Consider the following 23,708-nt stretch of genomic DNA (forward strand, 5'->3'; position numbering starts at 1 on the left):
TTGTTGTCATATACATTTTTTGAATATTTACAGGTCTGACAGCCAGTTATATGTCATTAAAAGCTGCCTAAATGTCAGAGATCACCACACTGATTTGCCAGGGGGACAGGGTAACAGGCAGCATATATGGACCAATTATCTGGACATTCTGAATAAACCTGTACAGGTGAGTGGTATGATTCTGGTAAAAAGCTTACTACCACTCCCAGGATTCGAACCATGGCTGTGTCTGCTAAAAATAAAACAGCGTACCTCACGGTTGAGTGTGCTATTTCGATATTACTGTGTATCGCTTTACTGATTTCTGTCTACAAGTCTCCTGAGGTTTTACAATCTGACTTGTAATTACAACAGTCTTATACAGGAATCCTAGGCAGTTTTATTATGTAGCACAGTGTGGGTAACAGTGGTGAGTAATACATTATTATTCAAAGAAACTGCAACACTAACAATGCCATGCAATACCAGAATAAACAGTACCAGTCCATGATTTCCTTCTTTATTTCCAGGCAACGTTTTCTTATCTGACAGACCTGTGGAGGGAATGTTTGTTAACACTACCTGAATGTTGCTACACATAGTACCAGATTCCACATTATTATTATGCACATACATCTCACTCTGTTACTGCACACACTCAGGTTATAGCTTCACAACATGGGGGTAGAAATGGGACATACTTTGCATATTACTCTCATAACATTTTGGTGAGTTGTTAGAGTGACAGGTTTGTTCTTATAGATATATTTCTGATGGTTATGATGTCTAACAATGAGTTGTATGTCATTATTTGCTGCCTAAACTTCTGGGATCATCCCACTGGTTTGTCAGGGAGACAGGGTGACAGGCAGGACATTTAAGCCAATTATCTGAACTTTCTGACAAAATCTGTACAGCTGAGGAGTATGATTCTGCATACACCTTACTACCACTCCCAGGGTTTGAACCATGGCTGTGTGTGCTAAAAATACAACAGTTTACACCTTAGTTGAGAGTGCTATTTGGCTTTTGTTGTCTATCTTTTCACTGTTTTCTGTCTATGTCTCCCTTAGTTGTACAACATGACCTTGGAATTACAACAGTCATATACATGCATACCTACACATTTTATTTATGTAGCAGAGTGTGGGTAATAGTGCTTAATACAACAGTATTATTAAGAGAATGTAACACTACATTACCATACGATACCAGAGTAAACACAAGTAGTCCAGGAGTTAGACCATTATTGCCAAGCTGTTACCCTTTTATTTACATACAACCTATATGAGACTCTTCCTGCCATATTGTCTGGTTTATTCAGTGCATCCCATACACAATAGAGGTTTTTTACTGGCAATTAATTTTCTACTACTTTTAGATTTATTTTGTATGACAGTACATGCAAGATTATTACTAACCTGCCTTGCTACACACCCTTTGCAGCGTACACGCATGGGTTTCCTGATTCACAGCTTGCTCCGTTGCTGCTGTCAGAGACATAAGAGAAATATTTAGCCATACCTATCCATAATATACATGAGCTAGGGAATTATTAAACAGTTGGTAGAATGAGTACTTACACACTGCTGGGACATCACCCTGCTTAGCGTCTTGGATCCACTGATCCAAGAGCTCCCTCTTCCTCCATTTCAGGTCAACATAGTGATGCCTGACCTGCTCACCATTTTGAGGGATGCCAGTGGCACTGGTGAGGTCATGGGTGAGACGGTCCCAGGTTTACATTTTATATTGGGAACCCTGGTACTGGCCCTGCAGCAGTCTCTCTTCATGGTCTTTTACCAGGAGTCCTGCCATGACCTTGGACCCCTGAATACCCCAGCGCTGTGATCGGAAGCGCAATCCTTCCCTGACACCAGCTATTGTGCCTACAGGAGGAAGCTGCAACCAGTTATGAGATGTATTCCCACCTGTGGGTTTTAAATAGGGCCAATTTCCCCACACTTTGCCATGACTGGATGGTTTTGAAAATGCTAAGTTATGGGCAAACCTGCTTACCTAAGGTTGGCATTGCTTAAAGGGGCATACCAATGGGAAAATCGATTTAGCTGGGCTACGCATTGCTTATACCTGGTAAGCAGAGGCGTGCAATGCTTAGCCTTGCTTATTTTTAAATTTTCACACTATTTGCTGTTTGGCATTGATTTATCATTCATTACATGTTATATATTTGTTTAGTATCTGTGATTCATGTGTACGTACACTGTATGGAGTATTTGTGTTTATCAGGGGACTTCACCACTTTATTACAATGACACCTCACATTTTGAGTTAATGCAGTACTCCAATTCACATATATATGTTATTTAGTAGGTTATACAACAAAAAAACTGTTTATAGATTCCTTTCACATGTAAATTGTAGTTTTGATATAGTGAGGATCTGTTTGGTTATATCTCAGTTTTATGTACAGCTGTGATGGTTTACTGGTTAACTGCTGTGACTATAGTGCACAGGGTCTTGGGTTCAAGACCTACAAGTGATGTTTATTTTGTTGCTGGGCAGAACAGGGACTGCTGGATACAGAGTGATTTAGGCACTTTTGAGCAGTTGTAGGTGGGTTTGCATGATGGTAAGCAATGCTAACTTCTGGTTACATTTTCTTACACTCAGTTAGCCTCTAAATTGCTTATCCTGTGTAGGCATTGCTTACTCCCATGCAAACAGGCTTAAACCCACTTACTACTGCTTAAATGTGCTTACTCCCACTTCTCCCTCCACTAATTTAGAAAGAAATTAAACATGGGCCCTGGGAAAGTGGTAGATTTGGACACTTACATTTGTTTACACTAGTTGCTGTATGGCATGGATTTATCATTCATTACACATTATAACTTTGTTTAGTATCCCTGATTCATGCGTATGTATACTGTATGGGGCACTTGTGTTTATCTGTGGATTTTACCACATTATTACAATGGCACCTCACATCTGCACTTAATGCAGTACTCCAGTTCACAAATATATGTTATATAGTAGGTTATACAGCAAAAAAAAATGTTCATTAATTGCTTTCACATGGAAAATAAAATTTGTTACAGTGAGGATCAAACCAGGAATAACTGCTTGCAAAGTGAACACTCTGACCACTACACTATTGCAGTACTGCTTCTACTGACTGTATCTTGCTATTTACCATCTTGTGCCATTTAAGCTACAGTATGCATAGCTAAGCAATGGGCAAACCTGAGCAGCTATGGTTAAATTTAATCTGTTTGATAAAAAAAATGTCTAGTGTTATTTTCTCTAGGAAGGGACAGGTTTCATTTATTGCTGTGGATTTCTGCATGCATCTGCACATTTGACAGACATCCTAGTGTGTTTCAGTTGCTATGAGCGTAGGGATTTCCTGGGAAGTGGGGCTTTGACCTTTGCAATGGCTGTGGGTGTGTTTGGTCCTGCAACATGTCATGTTTGTACACTAACAGTCCCACTTGGACATTTGAAGAGGTGGTAACCCCGAACCCCCTATGAGCATTCTCGCTCATTGTAATTGCTGAATGGCAATTCTTGAGTACAGCGGCATGTATATTGTAAGAGCTCTGCTCTCAGACATGCCCCCTGCACTTGTCCATGTTCTGTGTCCATTTTGGAGCAGGGATAGCGTGCCTTCATAACTATGCATGGCGCATTGCCGTGCTGCTCTTAAACAGTCATTTCCATGCAGGAATAAGCTATTCCTGCATGGAAGCTTACTGAATCCCAGGGTTTGTTAAAGGTATTTGGTAGGAACTTAGGTTCCAAGGAAACTGGAGAATGGAAAGCCATAAAGCTATCGTCCATATCAGTCGTGAAGGAAAAACTTTGTACATTAAATTTGTAAACTACAGTAGTACATCTTGTTTGTAATTAACAATGTTATTTAATAGTAACTGTGCTTACAGTGAAATAGTATTGTGCTGAAAAATATATTTCTTTATCAGTGTGCAATATGGTGCTTTAAACAGACTACAGATGCAGTCATGCAAAATTCTGTGTCTCTGATTCAGCAGTGAACAGCCAGCAAGACTTTGTGTCTTAAGAAGACTTTGGTTCCATTCCAATCCTGCAAATACAGCACAGCAGCAGCACCTAGATAAATTAAAATTTTCAGCTGGTGATGTGTATGTTTACCTAACACTGTGTGCCACAAGCCAGAGTAGCTGATACAGTCATGCCCCATGGAGGTATGCCCAGGCTTGCCCTTTCAGTCCCTAATACAGCACACACTAACTGTGCTAAACACTTTTGATGTCTTCCTCATAGATCATGTGGTATCACACAAAGCACTGAGAACTGCAGTCAGCAATTAACAACAAACATATTAGTTTTACACTTCAAATCCTTCCACAATTCATACCACTCAACCTCTCAGTGCAAGGATTAAGGACAAAGAAGTGTTGAAAGAGAAATATCAGGGACAGATTTTACATATTGATCTAAAACAGTTAGGGCAGTTTGGAGCAGATTCTTTTAGTCCTCTTTGAGGGATCTTAATCACTTCTGAGAATGCCTGTTTACTGAAATACTGCTGTGGTTGATAGACTAACAGCTTTTACATATGCACTCACATGTCTGTCATTATTTATTGGCTGTCATCCTCAATGCTGTGACAGAAAATCAAAGATCTTTCAAGGCACAGCACACATGAATGTGGCAATGCGATGGGAATATGGTGAAATTATTGACAACTAGGAGGTATGTAAGAATGCATGCTAATGTATACACTGTTAATCTACAATCTGCATGAGTATGCTATGGCATTATTACATTTCTCTTCCTGATTTTGGCCCTTTATCCCACATTGTTTCTTGTCTTTGTCATTGCTTCTTGTGCTTAGTGGTTGAGATATATGCTTCTGTGCAATATATTGATGGCCAGCAGATGTAAATATGGAAGATATGTTTTTCCTTGCTCAATGACATACAGCCAAGTCTTTCTATGTCTCAGTGAGAGTAGCTGCTTGGGCAGTTACACTCATACTTTTGTAGCACTGGTACTTAGTTTTCAGTGTTATTTATGACAGTCAGTCACACTACCTGTTATACAAAAATGCCAGCATACATTTTGGGGGATCCCTCTTTCCAAATAATATAAGATCCAGTTACAAAACGAGACTCTACAAGTTAAAATGATGGTTCAATCCAAAAACAAATCTACTGAAGGGCACAATGATGTCAAGAACCAGTGAAAAGGACTATGTCAAGCGTTTGTACTCTGAACATGAATGACACTTTTGAGAATTAAAAGGATACTCCATCCCAAACTCATTAAAATAGTAGCAAGAACAGCAGTGTGATGCTAAAACCATGCCAAGGCAAACACATCATCTTGCATTATGAAGAATTTAATATGGCTGCTCACTTCAAAATCATTGAGCTAGCAGTTATTGGATACAGGCAGAAACAACACACCACTAAAATCCAACCATGATACAATAAATACACAAAAGTATTGGACAGACAGTATCTACTGCATTTCCGAGTCTTCTGTGAATAATCAGCTGAGCCTGCTATAGTACAAAATAATGCATGACCATTCAGTAATTCATAAAACAAGCCATGTTCAAGGGGAAACTATGACTGTGAAAGCAACCAAGCAATCCCCAAAACATAGTATGCTAACAGCAAAGCCTTTTGCCACATAATAGTCAATGGAGCTACTAATCTAACCATAGTTTTTGCAATGGCAACCAGTTGCCATCTTATGACTTTAGCAAGGATAATAAGATATTATTTTCAGAATTAACTTATTGTATTATGTTTGACATGTCTTCATATAATCCAATTGAAAAGTCTTCATAAAGCCTAACTGAAAAGAAGAAATCAGGGTATTAATGAAAATTTGCTGTCAAAAATGCAGCAAATGGCTTCACATTTATGTTGAATAGAAAAAAATATATATATTTCTTCAGATCTATACTTTTATATAAAAGTTACGTGCCAGTTTCAAATAGAAATCAGTGATACCATAACATTATTTTTAGTTGACTAGCTTTGCCAAGACATTACAGAGTGATGTCTTAAAAACATCTTGTAAAAAATATATCTTTTAGCCAATAACTCTGTGCAGTGGATCTCAGGTGGGTATATCAGTAAATGAATAAAAAAAAATCAAAACATGGTTTGGATGCACTAGAAGAAAACTTCACTAAGCCACTAAAGTAAAAGATAAGAGCTTTCATCTTCTAAACTATTTTCAAGAACTGCAGAGAGATTGAATCTGAAGAACTCCACAGCACTTGAAAATAGCTTAGTACATGAAAGTGCATTTCTCTTACCTTACTTGCTCAGTTCATCTGAACTGTGTTTTTATTTTATTTATCTTTATTCTTGTACACTAAAGTCCTATATCCATCTGGACTAGGTCTTCTTTTCAGTTTTAATTAATTTTTCATACTTGCTATTTCATGTTAAATGTTTAATAAAAAAATAAATATTTTCAAATATTGTTTAATCACAAGTTTTTATATTTTCTTACAAAACTGGACTTTTAATGTTTTTAAATAAATAAATGTATTTTTTATAAATATGACAACATACATGGATCTTCACAAATGCTGAAAAAACTTCTAAAATAAAGAAAAATCACTTCAATCTTCCCTCTTCACTTAATGTACATATGTATATTGTTGCATGATTTGGACAATAGTACTATGCATGATAGTAATCTGGAAGGTAGAAGTTAGCCTAACAGCATTACCACTTCTCCAGCTCATTTCTCTGCTCATATGCTTTTTTTGTAAAGTCCTCACATCCTCCATGTGTCCACGTGGGTTTTCTCAGACGTTCTAGTTTCCTCGCAAATACATACTGTAAGTGAATTGGCAATCATCTACACAGTCATTACATGTCATATCTACAGGGTCTATATTAGATACTCGAAGAGACGTTTCATCGAACGTTTCTTCATTGACCAGTAAACCATGAAAACACAAAACAGCAAACATGCATATAAGCAATTTCTTTCCCTGGGAAAGAAATCGCTTACCCTAAACAAAAAAACACATCACCACGAACAATATAAACTGGGGGGCTTTGACCCCCACACCCTCCAACATTGTGGGGCTGTGCCCCTTACACCTCCAAACTAAATATACCAACTCTGAGATTCCACTACAGTGGGAAAAACAGCAAAGTAACAGAGGTGGCCAAGCAATTATTTCCCAGGGCAAGAAATCATTTATATGACCGTTCGCTGTTTTGTATATTTATTACTTAATGGTCAATGAAGAGGCATTCGATGAAACACATCTTTGAGTATATAATAGGAACCCTATCTACACAGCTATCTGTATTTATTTAGTCATACGTATTTGGGTGTCTGTGTGTGTGTGTGTGTGTGTGTGTGTGGGGGTCTCTGTTGAAGGGTTGGTACCAATTTATGATGAAGTGCTTTACCTTACAACCACAGAGTACTGGGACAGCTGCTGATTCTTCACCCTCTTGATTAAACAGCCATGGGTAAATCCTGATATAACCACACTCACTTGTGGGTTATTGCTTATAATTAGCATGCCTTTCTCTTATATGATACACCACATGCAAAGTAAATGTCTGTTTTACAATAATTAATGCTTCCTAAATGCTTTCTCTCTTCCTGAAGGATTTTTTTCCAACTTTCCATATTATTATCAAATTGATATTTCTTATTCCCATGTGCATTATTTGTCTCACTTTTAAATAACAGATGTGAAGACAACTTATTTTTGTTAGGTGTTTGCATGTCACTAAAGTTTCAAAGAAAGAACTTTGCATTGCTTATGGCCGAACAATAATCTGAGCAAGTCCATCTATCTGGTTAAGAAAAGATTAAATAATAATTCCACCCAATTCCAATTTTATTTCTCTCCCACCCCAAAAAAATATATACTTATCATCTAACCATTTTCTGATTCAACTTGGCTATTAGTTGGACATCCTGACAAATAATGCTAATTAAACATAATGATTTTACACCAATCCTTCAACATTATTAAATGATTGTGTTCACAAACTCAAAATCAGTGCAAAAGAGCTTATTAGAAATACCCTTAAGTCATATACATTTATACTCATTCGGTACTTAATTACATATCTCATTTCTATAATCTACTACTAGTCTACTTAAAATCTCCAGTATCATAGAGGAATATGTTCCTGACTACACCCTGGTCAATGACAAGGGCACTAATGAAGAGGGAAGGAGGGTTGTCTTGCCTGTCCTGGTAGAACTGACAATGGTGTCACAGAAACATTATCCATTAAGCCATGATGGAGTAAGGAGCTTGAAGTGATTGCTTACCTGGGCATGTGGGATGATTAAAAAGATGGCATTACCATAGGACACATGACGGTCATGTACTCACAGGCAAATCCTCATTTACTGCAAAGCTTCAAAGTATATAATTGCCATGCAAGGAAGGTTGAATGTAAGAAAAGACTTTGGCATGCAGGACAGTATTTCAGTTCAGTTTCCAAACATGCTTACAGCTGTGGTTTTGGAGGAAGGGCAGCCCTAGGGGATGCAAAGTTAATAGCATAGGAGTAGCACTGAGTCACTGATGTATGCCAGGGACAAAAGATTATGTAGATTATTATCTTAGTACATCTTGATCACTTTTTGGTCAATTCCTACAATACTGACCAAAAAGCAATAAGACTAAACTTGTTAACAGGCCTTAACATGGTTTGGGGGGGGGGCAATTTTCCTCACTCTGTTTTGGTTGGTATTTTGTGCTTCAATGTTTTTTAGTTGATATTCTTTCACCTGGATTCAGGAGCTCTGCATGAACTGAAGGAATAGTGCAAGAGCTGCTGCATGCAATATGGCCAACGAGCGAACCAGGAATGAACTCCCCGGGACGTGCATGAGCGCTCCTCCAATATTCCTGCACGGACACCACTGCTATATGCTAATTACCTCATTTTCTGGTGAAAACCCTGCAAATTAGGTAAATTAGTAATTCAGGAAGCAGGCAGGCTTCTGTGCCGGAATAGTGTAACCTGTAGAAATGTATTCGGTTACGTATAGAAATGTGTTCGGTTACTAACTGAATACATTTCTGAAAATTACAAAATGGAGGCATGACAGCTCAAAAGAAAGAATGTATTCAATGTAGTAGGCATGCCAATGGCCAAATATATGGCCATTAGCATAAAAATAGTTGCAATGCTATAAAAAGTTATTTATTTTTTGGCCGATCTCACCCGTTTAAGTGTAGGGCAGCAGTGCACAAACGGGATCACCACGAAAATAAAAAACAAGGGGGGAAAATAAGTTTTTATACCCAAATCAGCATTTTGCCATAATAGTCAATGGCATGCATAAGACAACAATACCAGGGAATAGTGGTTGCTAAGGGGGAAGGCTTAGTGTGAGTGTGGTAGCTATGAATTAGCATTCTGGTTTATGTAAATGAGGGGATTGATAGTGAATCACAGATTTCTTCTCAGTGTTAGCTTGCACCCAACCGTGTAGGTGCAGCAAAACCATTGTATAAGTCTAAGAGGTGGATGACCTCATAAGTGGGAGTGTCATGCATGCTGTAAGTTTATTGGAGCTCTGTGGCCTGTGTTTGCCCTTAGCTTAGCAAAGCTAAGGAAGGGGGTGTGTCTGAGGCTGCCCATCAGTGTTTACATTGCCTAAACGGGTGTGCATGCCACGCACTGCATTTTAAACAAAACAAAACAAAAAAAAAAAAAACAGGAAATAGCAGCTCTGTCCACATCTGAGCACTGGGTATGCACAGTGTGCCTTGGGGCTTAAATGGGAAGGCAATGGGAAGGGTAAACAGCAGTAGGAAGGCAATCAAGGAGAACTTGCATAGCTGGCAAGTGAAATGTATCAGAATCAGCCAATTAAATAGGCAGCAGCCCAGCACACTACTATAAACTATGTAAACACCTTTCAGTCTGGTTCTTCCCACAAACTCTACATCACTAGTGTACACAGATGGGGAAATTTTACCTGACAAAATTAACAAAATGTTAGGGGCTGCTGTTGCTCTCATACATCAACATGTGTAAGAGGCTGAGGGTGGTGAGGATGTGAATGCTGATGGCCATCTCACAGTGAAGAGGAGGAGGAGAAGAGTGTACAGACCCTGGGTAACCTACCAGGGGCTACATGAGCTGGAGAAAGTGGTGTGCTATAGGGGGGACAGCGACATTCTACAGCAAATTGTTGAGCTGTGCCAGCCCCACCTCATACACAGAAGCAACAGAGGGGAACCCATCCTAGTGGATAACAAGGTATTTGTAAGCTTAAGAATACTAACCACAGGTACCTTCCAAAGGGCAACTGAGAATATCATGGGGATCTCACAGACATCAGTATCCAGGGTACTCCACCAGTTCCTGAATGCCATCTCAGCACATGCCAGTGAGCACATATATTTCCTCAACACCAGTGAGGCATTAACCAGCTATATGTGCAGAATATCCTGAGGTAGTGGGAGCTATAGACTGCATGCACATACACATCAAAGCACCACCCGTTGAGCAAGGCAGGGTCTATATAAACCGCAAAGGCTTCCCCTCCATCAGCTGCCAGGTCGTGTGTGATTATCTTGAATCTGTGTGCTGGCAGCCCTGGAAGCTATCACGACTCCCACATCTGGCATATGACACAGCTGTACCAGTCATTTGCCACTGGGGACATCCCATAGGGCCACCTAGTGGGGATGCTGGCTATGCACTGGAGCTGTGGCTGATGACACCCCTCAGAAATGCACACACACTTGAACAAGAACTTCATAATGAGTTACACGCACAAACCAGAATCATAACAGAGCATGTGCTTGGGATGCTCAAGTCACGGTTCTGCTACCTGGACATATCTGGGGAAGCCTTGCAGTACTCTCCAGCTACATGTACTCAAATGTTCATAGTATATGCCATGCTACACAATATGATCCTGTGGAAACAGCTGCAGCAGGAACAGCTTGGGGCAAGGCCACACAGCCCCCCACCATTGCCAAGGCCACCACAGGCACAGAGTGACTCGGAGAAGGAACTATCTGAGCCTGCCCATGTAGGCAGAAGGAGGCGTGTCCAGTATGCCCAGGCCTTGGCAAAGAAGCAACACATAATACATACACTGACATGGTAAAGATCCAGGGAATGACACCTCTCTCTGACTCACACATACAGTAAAAGAGATGCCAAACATGACACTACCTGTGATTTACCATATACAGGCGAGTGTACTATGTGCATCTGACATAGTCAGCCCTCCAGCACTGTCCTCAGTACTGGCCCAGCCACAAGGTAAGTCACTCTTCCTATCCATTACTGAATGGAGTAGTATGTTCTGATAGTTGTATATATGGGATGGACGTGAGCATGCAAGGGAATCAGGTGGCTGAATGGGATGGCAGCAGATAGTGAACACCTGTATGGGCAGCATGAAATCCATAACAAATACTGGTGTCAACATACTAGGCAGTACTAGACAAGGTGACAAGTCCCAGTGCAGTACATGTGGTGGCCCAAATGTGTATCTATATGACACACATACCCATGTCAGTGAGGCTCACATACCCACCACCAGCCTCAGCCAGCAGGACAGATGTAGATGACCATAAAGAAAGGCTGGGCTAAGGCCTCAATTGATGGCAATGGTGAACAGCCCCCTCCAGACCTACACATATAGACTACAACAGGTCTGGCAGTTGTATGTTATTTCTGAAGGGTAAGAAGTTTGTAACTGAAATATAGGTCAATAAACCCTAAGATCTGTACTGTACTGATATGCCTCCAGTCTGTATGATAGGTCAGAATACAATATAAAATTGAAGCCAACAGAGTACCTGAAATAATAGTCATAACAAAATGTTTAAAGTCATCAGGTGTGCTCCCCCCCACCCACAATCCTATGTAGAAATGCAGTAACATGTAAATGTGAGGAGTAATATCAGTGGAGCACAGATTACCTGAGCTGACCCAAGCTACAGGATAGATTGTTGCATGTGTACAATATGCAGGAGTCTGTGTGTTAGGTTGTTGTGTGTTCAATATTGTCTGGAAGTGGTCAGCATGTTGGCATGGAGGGTTGTGTCTCAGTGGCCTGTGGGCAGTACTGTGGTTGACAGGGCCATGTTCCGACAATTACAGAGCCAACCACAATGCTTCTCAGCAGTACCCATGTCAGCAGTCATCCATAGTCACTGTCCAGTTGTCAATATCTATTACTGTTTGAAAGATGGACATGCCATGAATGTGGGCCCATACTTACACACAGTACACAGGTGGGAGTACCCTAGACAGAGTGCATAAAATGTAACTGTTAACTGCACACACCTTTGGAATTGTACATACAGATTAGCAGCACATTAGTTGTCTGTGTAGTATGGACTACTGATGTAGTCTTGCCAATCACTGGGAGACCACAAAAGGCACAGTTATGAGGTAATGAGAGACTGCCTATGTCCCCGCACAAGGCAGCATAAAGGAAATGTCCCAGGTAGATCTATGAGTCAGCTGCAAGTAGCTTCCATATCACACGTGCACTCAGCTCACCCCACCATCAGTCGCAGGTTTATCACAGGTCATATCCTTGCTGTTGGGAATGCGTACAGTAAGACCCCACTTCTGTATGGGAATACCCACAGAATGTAGCATGCTGAAGAGGTGTCATATGCAGGTGTATCCCTAGCTGTAAGCAGCACCCTGCCTGCATCCAGACCAATGGATGAATATGGACAGGGACTATTGATATCAACACCATGCACACTTACCCTGTCACCCAGGGGAATCCATTGGCTTGCAGCCTGGGAATGTAGGAGTGACAGAATGCATTGGGCTGCTACAGATGGCATGTATCACTACCAAATAGCCTACAGTTCTCTGCCAAAGGCCTGTGCCTCACCCGTAGTTCCAATGTATGCTAGCTCATTGGGTTCCAACTAACAACCTAACACAGTCAACAGAACACAAATGCAAGGCCATATTGATAAATCCCAGTAGCATGCCCTCCATGTCCTACTGCATGAACTGTGGACCAGTCCATAAATACTGCTGGGATGAAGGGCCAACTATAGGGATACTTCTCAGATATCACTCGCATAATGTTAGATAGAGGATAGAATAACAGAGTGTGGGGTGTAGAAGCATGGACATCATGGAGTGTGTAAGGTCTCAAACTATGATGTGTGCCCATACTACCCCTGCCTGCAAACCCAGTAATGGTTGGCTACAAATCTGCTCGTAAACCACAATGTGAAGGGAAACTGACCAGATATATGATCCCTGCCTCTGGGTAACCTGGGTGAATCTGTATAGCTGAGAGGTATGGCCACAGCAGGATATGGCCATTCTGTTAAGTCGATATATGTACAAGAAGGGGATCCTCAGCCACCATAGTACCAAGCTGCTGGACCATTTATACAGACCCATCAGCAAGTGTCTGTAGCTACTCCTTCAGAAAGCAGGAGTGTGCAAAAATGTGTAGTCTGTGGACCACAATACTGGACTCAGCTTCAGTCATATCTTATTTCCCAGGAAATAACTGTGAGCAAATAATTATATCTGTTAGTAGCTGATGACATAATACACCACAGTGTAAAACAGTACATATGTCTGAATATCTCTGCTAACACCAACCATGTAACACAAGCAGCACAGACAGCAATAGTTACAGTATCCCCCTATCTGTCGCCCATTGTGACTCCATATTGTCAACCTATCTACAGATATTCTGCAGGAACAGGTTGCTAGCTGTAGGTGTGGAACTCCAAACCCTGGACTGGATTCACACATTCAATGCAAAAGGTTATACTGGGCATGGTCCTACACTTAGAGAAATGAAGCCCATGTCTGACAACAGAGAAAAGAAGCCCATGTCTGACAACACAGTGGACTATACATATATGACACTCGCAAATGTCTGTGCACACACACCAAATTGTACACCACTTATGCTTCACACACACATTGGATAGGAATACTCACACATATTCAAGGCCAGCACACTATAATATGTCAAACATACACAAACAGAGATGTGGGGAAGAGAGAGACAGACAGTGACAGAGAGAATTCCATTATGAGTGCCTCTTAAACCTGGTCGATTTCTTTGAAACAGTTACCAAGGGCATTGACAAGGGGAAGGTGGTCCACACAGCCTATCTGGACCTTGCAAAAGCCTTCGATACAATACCCCATTCGGGCATTATAGATAAGCTCACCAGCTTAAATATAAACCCCTATGTCACTAGATGGGTTGCAAACTGGCTCAAGGACAGAACCCACATGGTTAGAATTGCTGGAGCCATGTCAGACTCCAAACCAGTTACAAGTGGTATCCCACAAGGCTCAGTCCTGGGACCTCTCCTGTTCGATATATATTTCTCGGAGGTACAGGCCAACATGGAAGGACTGTGGCTGACCAAGTTCGAAGATGACTGCAAACTGGGCGCTATAATCGACTCTCCAGCTGACACATGCATCCTCCAAAAGGGCCTCATAGAAACAGACAACTGGTGCCAGAGCCATGGCCTCAAGCTAAACGCCAAGAAGTGTATAGTCATCCCCTTTGGCAAAAACAAAGTGCCCACAAATTACCACATAGGTGGTAATCCATTAAGTACGGAAGAAGTAATTAGGGACCTGGGGACCCAAGTTGATAGCAATCTCTCATTTGACAACCACGTGGCCAAAGTGGTTAGAAAAACATTTTATATAGCCCACCTAATCATGAAGGGATTCACATCTAGATCAGGGGAGGTCATCGTGCCTCTTTACTCATCCCTCATCAGGCCCATAATTGAGTACAATGCCCCTTTTAGGATGTACCTTACCAGACACCTGCAGCAACTGGAAAGACCCCAAAAGTACCTCACCAAGAGGATCAAAGGGCTCAAACAGATGCCATATGCTGCCGGTTAAAGAAACTCCAGCTCTACTCAGTGGCATACCGCCTGTTCAGAGGCGATCTGTGCCTGACATATAAAGCCATGTCCAACCCGGAATTAATGGACATGCTGCACCTCAGAAAATCCAAATCCCATCGAGCTACGCACTCGAGAGACTTGAACCTCAGCACTGAAATAAATAGGACATGCTGGAGGGACAGATTCATAACCCAGAGGCTCCCTTCACTCTGGAATAAAATCTCAGTCCAGGTTAGGCAGAGTCCCTCATTGACTCTCTTCAAGAGGAATCTTGATGAGTGGATGGGAGATAGTAGGTTTACCCCGGGTATCACTTCTGTGTCACTGTTAGAGAGAGGCACAGTATACTAACCTCGAAAAAGGGCATAGCAAAATTAATTTAAAATGGGTGGCGAAAGCCAAACACAATCTGGCTAGGCTTATAAATGCCCTAGGGCAGATAGCCTAGTATGAACCTATGAACCTATGAACCTATGAACCTATGAACCTATGAACCTATGAGGCCTGTCCCATCTACTACACATCCAATTGGCCAATATCACATGATGTGCTGATGTCAATCACTGTAGACATTTCTTTTGGTATCCCTCAGCCCTATAGTGTCTTTGGTGTTTGTGATAACTGTGTAATATGATAGTACAAATCAGTATTCATGTAGCACTTGTATACTCAGTCCTATCAAATGTAAAGTTGCATGTGACTGAGTGTTTGTGTGCGTTTCCAGAGGAATGATTTATGGCATATTCACACACACTGCACTTCCCATTGCCCATGTTAGCACTCCTGCTGATGTCATTCACCTTGAAATAAACCATCACCCAAATCTCAACCCTATAAGCTCTGTGGCACTCTCGATAACTGTATAATGGTGTAGTGTAGCAAACAAGTTAGATAGGTGTTCTAATCCTGGTCTTTGCAACTATGATAATGTGTGTGTTTGTGTAAAAGAATATGTGTGTCTTTGTTGACACCTGATTTTGTGGACATACACACTTACTACACTTCCCTTACCCCTCCTTTAGCACTGTTGCTGATGTCACTCACCTTCAAAGATACCTTTGGACAGCTTTCTAACATATAAGCTCCATGGTGCTTGGGTTAACTGTGTAATACTGTAGTGTAGCAACATAGTTAGGTAGGAGTCCTAATTCTGGTCCTGGTAACTGTGATATTGACACACACCGCCTCCCCTCTAGTACCTTCCCACACACTACTGCTTATCACTCACCTCATCTTCCCACTGTCTACACAAACTCTACCCTTACATCATGCCTTTCTAACTACAAGCATTACTCCTGCTACCTATACTGTGCTTATTTTACCTCCTCACTTCCCATCACACACATCTACCCCCACCCTACCTCCACCCAACAAATTGTACTCTACATCCAAATACTAAACCCCAGGCTCCCCTGCAAACCGGCCTTTCTATTCCAAACTATACTTCTCTCCTTCCTAAAATAAAAGAATCAGAAAATAAATGTCTCCCTATTTAAACAATTACACTACTTCATACCACTACTTCTATCAGGAGACACCCATCCTAACCCAGGCCCTTCCCAACCTACCTTAAATAATCATCCTCTTGTACAAATCTCTACTAACCTCACTCCCTTAAAAAAGCAAGTATCTTTCTACTCTAGCAATCTCAGGAGTGCAGTAAAGTTCACCACTTCCATGCCTGGTTAGCTAACTATACCCCTGACATAGTCACCCTAACTGAATCCTGGTTGAAACCATATAATTAAGATAGTGAAATTACCCCACCTGGATATAACATCCTTAGACTTGACAGACAAAAGAAAAGAGGAGGAGGGGTAGCCATAATCTACCCATACTCTACCCTGACCACCTCTCAATAACCAGTCCAAACCTCCCTCTACCCACTTTCTCTACAGCTGAACTCCTACTTACCAGTGTTAAACTTAACAACTTTACCACCATAACTGTTGTAGCAATTTATATTCCCCTGCAGACAATCTTAGCATACTCGAGAACATCCTAGCTCACCTCTCACAGACCATCCATGATGAAACCATCATTCTAGGGGATGTAAACATTGATTGGCTTACAATTCAAACTCCCCATACTACCTCTTGTATCAATGTACATGGATTTGAGCAGCTAATCACTTCCCCTACCTATATTAGCAAGTCACACGTGCCACAGTCTCTTCTGGACTGGGTTTTTGTGTCTCACCCCAAAAATTACCAAAACCCTCACACTCTACCAAATTCCCTTAGTGACCACTGCCCTACCACAGTAACTAGACACACTCCCCATTTCACCAGACCTTTCAGGTTTATCACTTCCCACAAAATCTCATCCTTTAGTCCAGACTCTTTCACTGACCAACTCTCCAGAATTAACTGGTCCCATCTCACTACACTCCCCTTAGATGAGGATGTCCACTCTTTCAACTCCACCTTTCTAAACATGCTCAACTCCCTTGCTCCCCTCCGTACTATCAGAATCAAAGCTAATACCGCTCCTTGGCTGACCAAATCTACTAGAGCCCTGATGAAAAATCATGATAGGATATGGAAATCATGGACTAAAACTAAGACCCCTTCTCTCCTACAGACCTATAAAGAACTTAGGAATCAAATAAAGAAAAGTATCAACAAAGACAAGATCAACTTTTATGCAAACCCTCCTGCTACCCTAAAATCTGACCCTAAAAAATTCTGGAGCACAATCAATCATATACTGCATCCAGGAAACCATTCCCCTGCTAACCCATGCCCGAATAAAACTTCTGAAGAAACTGCCACTGCATTTAACAATCATTTTATTAACTCAGTAACTACCATAATTAATGATCTTCTCACTAGAAAAAATACTAATAACCCCACATTCTCAACTTCTCCTCCTTATCCTTCTAACTCTTTTTCCCTTACATCAGTCTCAACTAACTATATTAAATCTCTACTCTCTAAACTCAAACCTTGCTCCCCCTCAGCTGATAATCTACCTTCTTACTTCCTACAGATTGCTGCTGAACTCCTAGCCTATCCAGTATCCATCCTGATCAACTTATCTATCTCTGAATCATACATTCGAGCAATATGGAAAACATTATATACATTAACTATACATAAAGGAGGTAATTCTTCTGATATGTCTAACTTCAGACCAATTGCTATACTGTCTCCCCTCTCCAAGATTCTTGAGAAATGCATTCACAAGCAGATAATGCAGTACCTTCTACAACAGAACCTTCTAACACACACACAACATGGATTTCATCCTAAACACAGTACTACAACTGCACTAATATCCTTCATCAATACTGTATCACTGGCCCGTGACAACAATAAACTAGTTTCATGTCTGTTCCTTGACCAGTCCAAATCCTTTGACACTGTCTCCCATCCCCTCGTCCTAGAAAAACTCTCTCACCATACCCTGGTTTTCTAGCTATCTGCAAGCTGTTAAATGGCACTCTGATCTATCCCCCCCAAGCATCCCAAAGGTTGTCCCCCAAAGATCCATACTTGGGCCACTCTTCAATATTTTCACCAACATACTTTACACTTCTTGTTCCAACTCTGCACTTGTACAATATGCAGATGATTCAATGGTCATCACCACTGCTGACAATCCATCTGACCTCCATTCTACTACCCAGGTATCATTCAACACCATAGAGACATGGCGTTGTGATAACAAATTCATTTTCAACCCTAAGAAAACTAAGCTCCTACTCTTCCTCCCCAAAAAAATCATCAATCTCAAAACTACATTTTCCATCCTATCTAGCAATAGCACTATCATTACTGCTGAACCTAGCATTAAACTGCTAGGAGTCATAATAGACAATCATCTTAAATTTGATCTCCAAGTCACTACCTCTATCAAAAAGACTCACCAGAAACTTGGACTCCTTTACCGTAACAAAAGACATTTAACCAATACAGCCAAAATAACTCTCTCCCATACATTTCTTCTTCCCACCCTTCTCTATAGCTGTCAATTATACACAAATCTTAATACCACACTCATAACTAAATTCGAAACTACCTATAATAAGGTTGCTAGATTTGCTGCAAACCAAACCTACAAATCACACCATTGCCTAACTTTTAAACAATTGGACTGGCTTGAATTCCCTTATTTGCTGTTACTACATCAACTGCAAATTATCCACTCCATCCTCTAGCTACCATCTTTCTGCCCTAGCCTTCTATCTATTATATCTAAATATTCCCCAACCAGGACACTACGTAGCTCCGACCAGGACTTCCTACAGATCTATAAACCCCAAACCAAAACAGGGTGTTTACTCGATAACTATAACCCTGCTTCAACTTGGAACCAACTACCCCTACAAATTAGGTCTCTTGAGCAAAGCAAGCATTTCAAATTAGCCACTCAGAGATACCTAACAAATAAATGGTCCTGCCACTGTAGTCATCCTCCCTGAAACTACCCAATATTAGCTGCTGTTCCTCCTCCGTCCATTCTCTTCCACTGTCTAGCTTAATAATCATCTGCCCTCTGTCTATGTGCTAAACTACTTTATCCCCTTACTACTCCTCCTGTACCTATACTGTATATAACCACTTAGGAATTATGATAACTGTATTCCTTTCATAACATTGTACCTAAGTTTTTGCGGTATGATTTCTGTCATAGTACCCAACTGATTTCTGTATGATTTATTGTAAATTTTTTTTGTAGTATGATTTCTGACATTGTACCCAACTGTTTTCTGTATGATTTATTGTAAATGTTATCTCTCGAACTATTTAGCTGCAAACAGAAAATGTCTTACTGATTGTAAGTAAAATGCAAATACCGACTGCGGAGCTTTTCTCCTCGGGTCTCCACTGAAAATGAACTAAACGCTCAGCTGAACTAACCTAGCTAACAAATGTAAAATAAAATAAAATAAATAAATAAAATAATGTGTGTGTTTGTGTGAGAGAGTGTGTGTGCTTTTGTTGACACCTGATTTTGTGGACATTCACACTTACTACACTTCCTTTATCCCTCCTTTAGCACTGCTGCTATCACTCACCTTCAAAGATACCTTTGGACAGCTTAACATATAAGCTCTGTGGCGCCTGTAATAACTGCATAATCCTATAATGTAGCAATCTAGTAAAGTAGGAGTTTTAATCCTGATCCTGCAACAGTGATAATGTGTGTACATCTTTACTGATACCTGATTTTGTGGACATTCACACTTACTACACTTCCGTTACCCCTCCTTTAGCACTGCTGCTGATGTCACTCACCTTCAAATATACCTTTGGACAGCTCTCCAGCATATAAGCTCTGTGGTGCTTGTGACAGCTGTGTAACATTGCAGTGTAACAAACTAGTCAAGTAGGCGTTCTAATACTGGTCCTGCCAACAGTGATAATGTCTGTGTTTGAGAGAAAGAGTGTGTATGCCTTTGTTGACACTTGATTTTGTGGACATTCACATTTACTACACTTCCCTTACCCCTACTTTAGCACTGTTGCTGATGTCACTCACCTTCAAAGATACCTTTGGACAGCTCTCCAACAATTTAAGCTCCATGGTGCTCGCAATAAATGCATAACACTGTAGTAGCAATACATAGCTAAGTAGGGGTATGTATGGTAAGTGTGTGTATGTCTGTCATCTGTATCCTGTGTGTGTGGGTGGTGGTGTGATTTTCTAATAACAGGATCCATTAGGGTGTGGGTTTTGCTACATTATTATATTGAGGACCTAAATGTATACATTACAATGCCAACCCCCTCTCTCTCTCTCTCTCTCTCTCTCTCTCTCTCTTTCTCTCTCTCTCTCACTTGCATGTGGAACAGCTGTGGTATCATTCCTATAGCCAATTGCATGGAAACACACTCCTATATCTAAGCACTTCATGTGGGTGTTGGCCCTTTCCTTCACTGTGAGCAGGATGTCATATGGGTATGTGACAAACAGCATCACAGAGGGTAGTTGGAAATACCGCTTACAACAAACACTGTGTTGACAGGCCAACAAGCAAGAGGGGGATGTTCCAGACATGGGGACATTATTAAGTATTAATGTTCTACATATGAAGTAATGTTGGTTTAACAGGGTTTGTGCGGATATGGCTGTCCTGCATGATGTAAAGTCTGGCATGCCAGTGTTATGTGGTTGAGAAACTTTCACCTGTAGGGTTATCTGCAGACTGGCCAGAGTTTGGAGTCTTAGATTTGGCGTGTTGCTCACATTGTCTGTCTTTATAAATGCAGTAGCATACTCTGATGATTGCAGTCAGTAAATGGTAATATCCGTGTGTGTTACTGACTTCATATCCCTCAGAAGAGACATGCTACAACAAACCCTGTTACACCAGCAGTTTTCACAGTTTATAAAATTAATATGTCAATAGTGGCCCTGCGTTTGTGCCTCTGCCCCCCAAGTCTGTCACCCTTTGTCCATATGTCATGCAGTAAGAGGTGGATATGTACAGTATATCATTATTTACTGACATCATTCCTGATATCAAGCCAGTGATATATCAGACTGCCAGACATGTTATGTATAGGAGGCCTTATATTTGAGGACAGAACCTGGACATTCTGTTGTAGTCTGTACAGTAGTGAGGTCTGTGTACTAATGGTGATTGTTGACAGAGTGCCAGTATTGTGTAGCAATGTATTGTGAATATGTTATTTGGCTTGTGTACAGACTGGGGTAGATGTCAGTGTTCTTGGTCCTACTCTACCTGATGTTGCATGCTGCTCCAGTTTCTGGTACCCTATCAGCTTATATGTTTGTAGGGCCAGACTGAGATATGTCCCATACCAAAGGCATCAGACTACACTGTGAATTGGGATAGTATATGCAGGGTTAGTGTGTGCATGTCAAATATGATGATGAGTTTTGTTCACACAGTCCATGTACTGTACTATTAATTAGGCTTACCGTAATGTGACTGTGACTATGGTGAGTTTGGTTGTGAGTATGCACATTCACACTGGTGTCTGTTACTCCATGCTGTTACATGCCTGTAGTGCCTGCTATATTTGCAATTACATGTGTATTCACCCATAGGAAAATTGGGTTAGTATTGTAGCAGTCTGCCTATAGTTTAGATAGTGCTTGGTGACATGCCTAGCAGCTCAGTGTATTTACCCTAGTGTGATGTTATGTCTAGATATTTGCCAGATGTACTGTTGCCTTGCCTCCATACGTGTTGTGTATTTCTGACAAAGCAGTGGGATGCTGTGAAGATGTATGTCACTAACTAGTGGGAAGTATGTGGGCTTGGGATCTCTGCTCCTCCAGTTAATATGTGTTAATCAACTTTGTAAGCTTATCTACTCTAGTATTTGTGATATACCACATTTTCATGACTTTAAGCATTCCCTTTGTCAGGCTTGGTCCACATTTCTTGCACTAAGGAGTTCTGTGTATACCTCTCGAGTGACCAGATTGTTTCAGACTGTCCACATTTATTGCTCATATTTCTGCTGCATTTCACAGGATCATTACTGTGATTTGTGTGGTACTTCACTATGATGATTTTATGATGTCTGTCAGTAACTAATGGTGTGCATGTCAGTTTCAGAAGAGCCTTCCTTCACAACATGTCTGTTGACACAACCCCTGTTACTCTAGCAGCATTCTACATTTATAACTGCAGTAATAACATTACGTTCCCTTGCACTAACAGGTTGAGTTATAATGCTGAGGTATGACTCCAGTACATGTTATGGGCATATGCTATATATACATTTATATTTATATACATATATATATATATATATATATACATATATATATATATATATATATATATATATATATATATATATATATATATATATATATATATATATATATATATATATATATGGGTCCCCTTCAAAACATCTAAAACCCATAACATCTAATTTCAAAACATTGAGACCAGAACATCTAAAACCCAAAACATCTAAAATCCATAACATTGAATTTCATAACATCTAACAGTACAAATCACATGAAAATAACATCCCCTCCTCATATAGCAACATATAATGACACCAAACTACCAAACACATTTTTTGCTACATTTCTGCAGGGGTGCTTGATACAGTGGGGTTAGGAAATTAACTTTTTCCCACTGAAATGCGATCTTGGAGTTGATATATTTAATTTAGTGTGTTTGGTGTCGTTATATGTGGAGGGGATTTTATTTTCATGTGATTTGTAGTGTTAGATGTTATGAAATTCAATGTTATAGGTTTTAGATGTTTCAAAGTAGACCTATATATATATATATATATATATATATATATATATACATATATATATATATATATGTGTGTGTGTGTGTGTGTGTGTATACATGTATATATATGGATTCCTATTTCAAGAACGAAAGTTCACTACTTTGAACTTGTAATAGGAAGCCTCAAAGTGAAGTTTTGTGTAAGTTCACTTCACTGAAAACACCGTAGCACAGTGGAGAACATAAAAAACAAGCTATGTTCTCCACTATGGTGCGGTAGTTATGGACCTTAGGGTTAGGGCACGGGTTAGGGTAAGGGGATAGTTAGTAAAGCTATCCCCTTACCCTAACCCATGTCCTAACCCTAAGGTTTGTGACTATCGCACCATAGTGGAGGACATTGTTATGTCCTTCACTGCGCTGGAGTTGTCACAGACCTTAGGGTTAGGGCACGGGTCATGGTAAGGGGATAGCCCTATGGGCTATCCCCTTACTATGACCCGTGCCCTAACCCTAAGGTCTGTGAGTACTGCACGGAAGTTCAGTACGACATCCGTTCGTTGTACTGAACTTCGCGTAAGTGCACTTTCGATTAAGTGCACTCTCTCTGCAGTGAGCATTCCATGCACTATTTTGAATTAGTGAAAATTCAATCTAGTGTATGGAACCCAT

This window comes from Protopterus annectens, chromosome 5.part0, assembly GCF_019279795.1.
Source record: "Protopterus annectens isolate FY-2018-M chromosome 5.part0, PAN1.0, whole genome shotgun sequence".
In the NCBI taxonomy this organism is placed as follows: Eukaryota; Metazoa; Chordata; order Ceratodontiformes; family Protopteridae; genus Protopterus; species Protopterus annectens.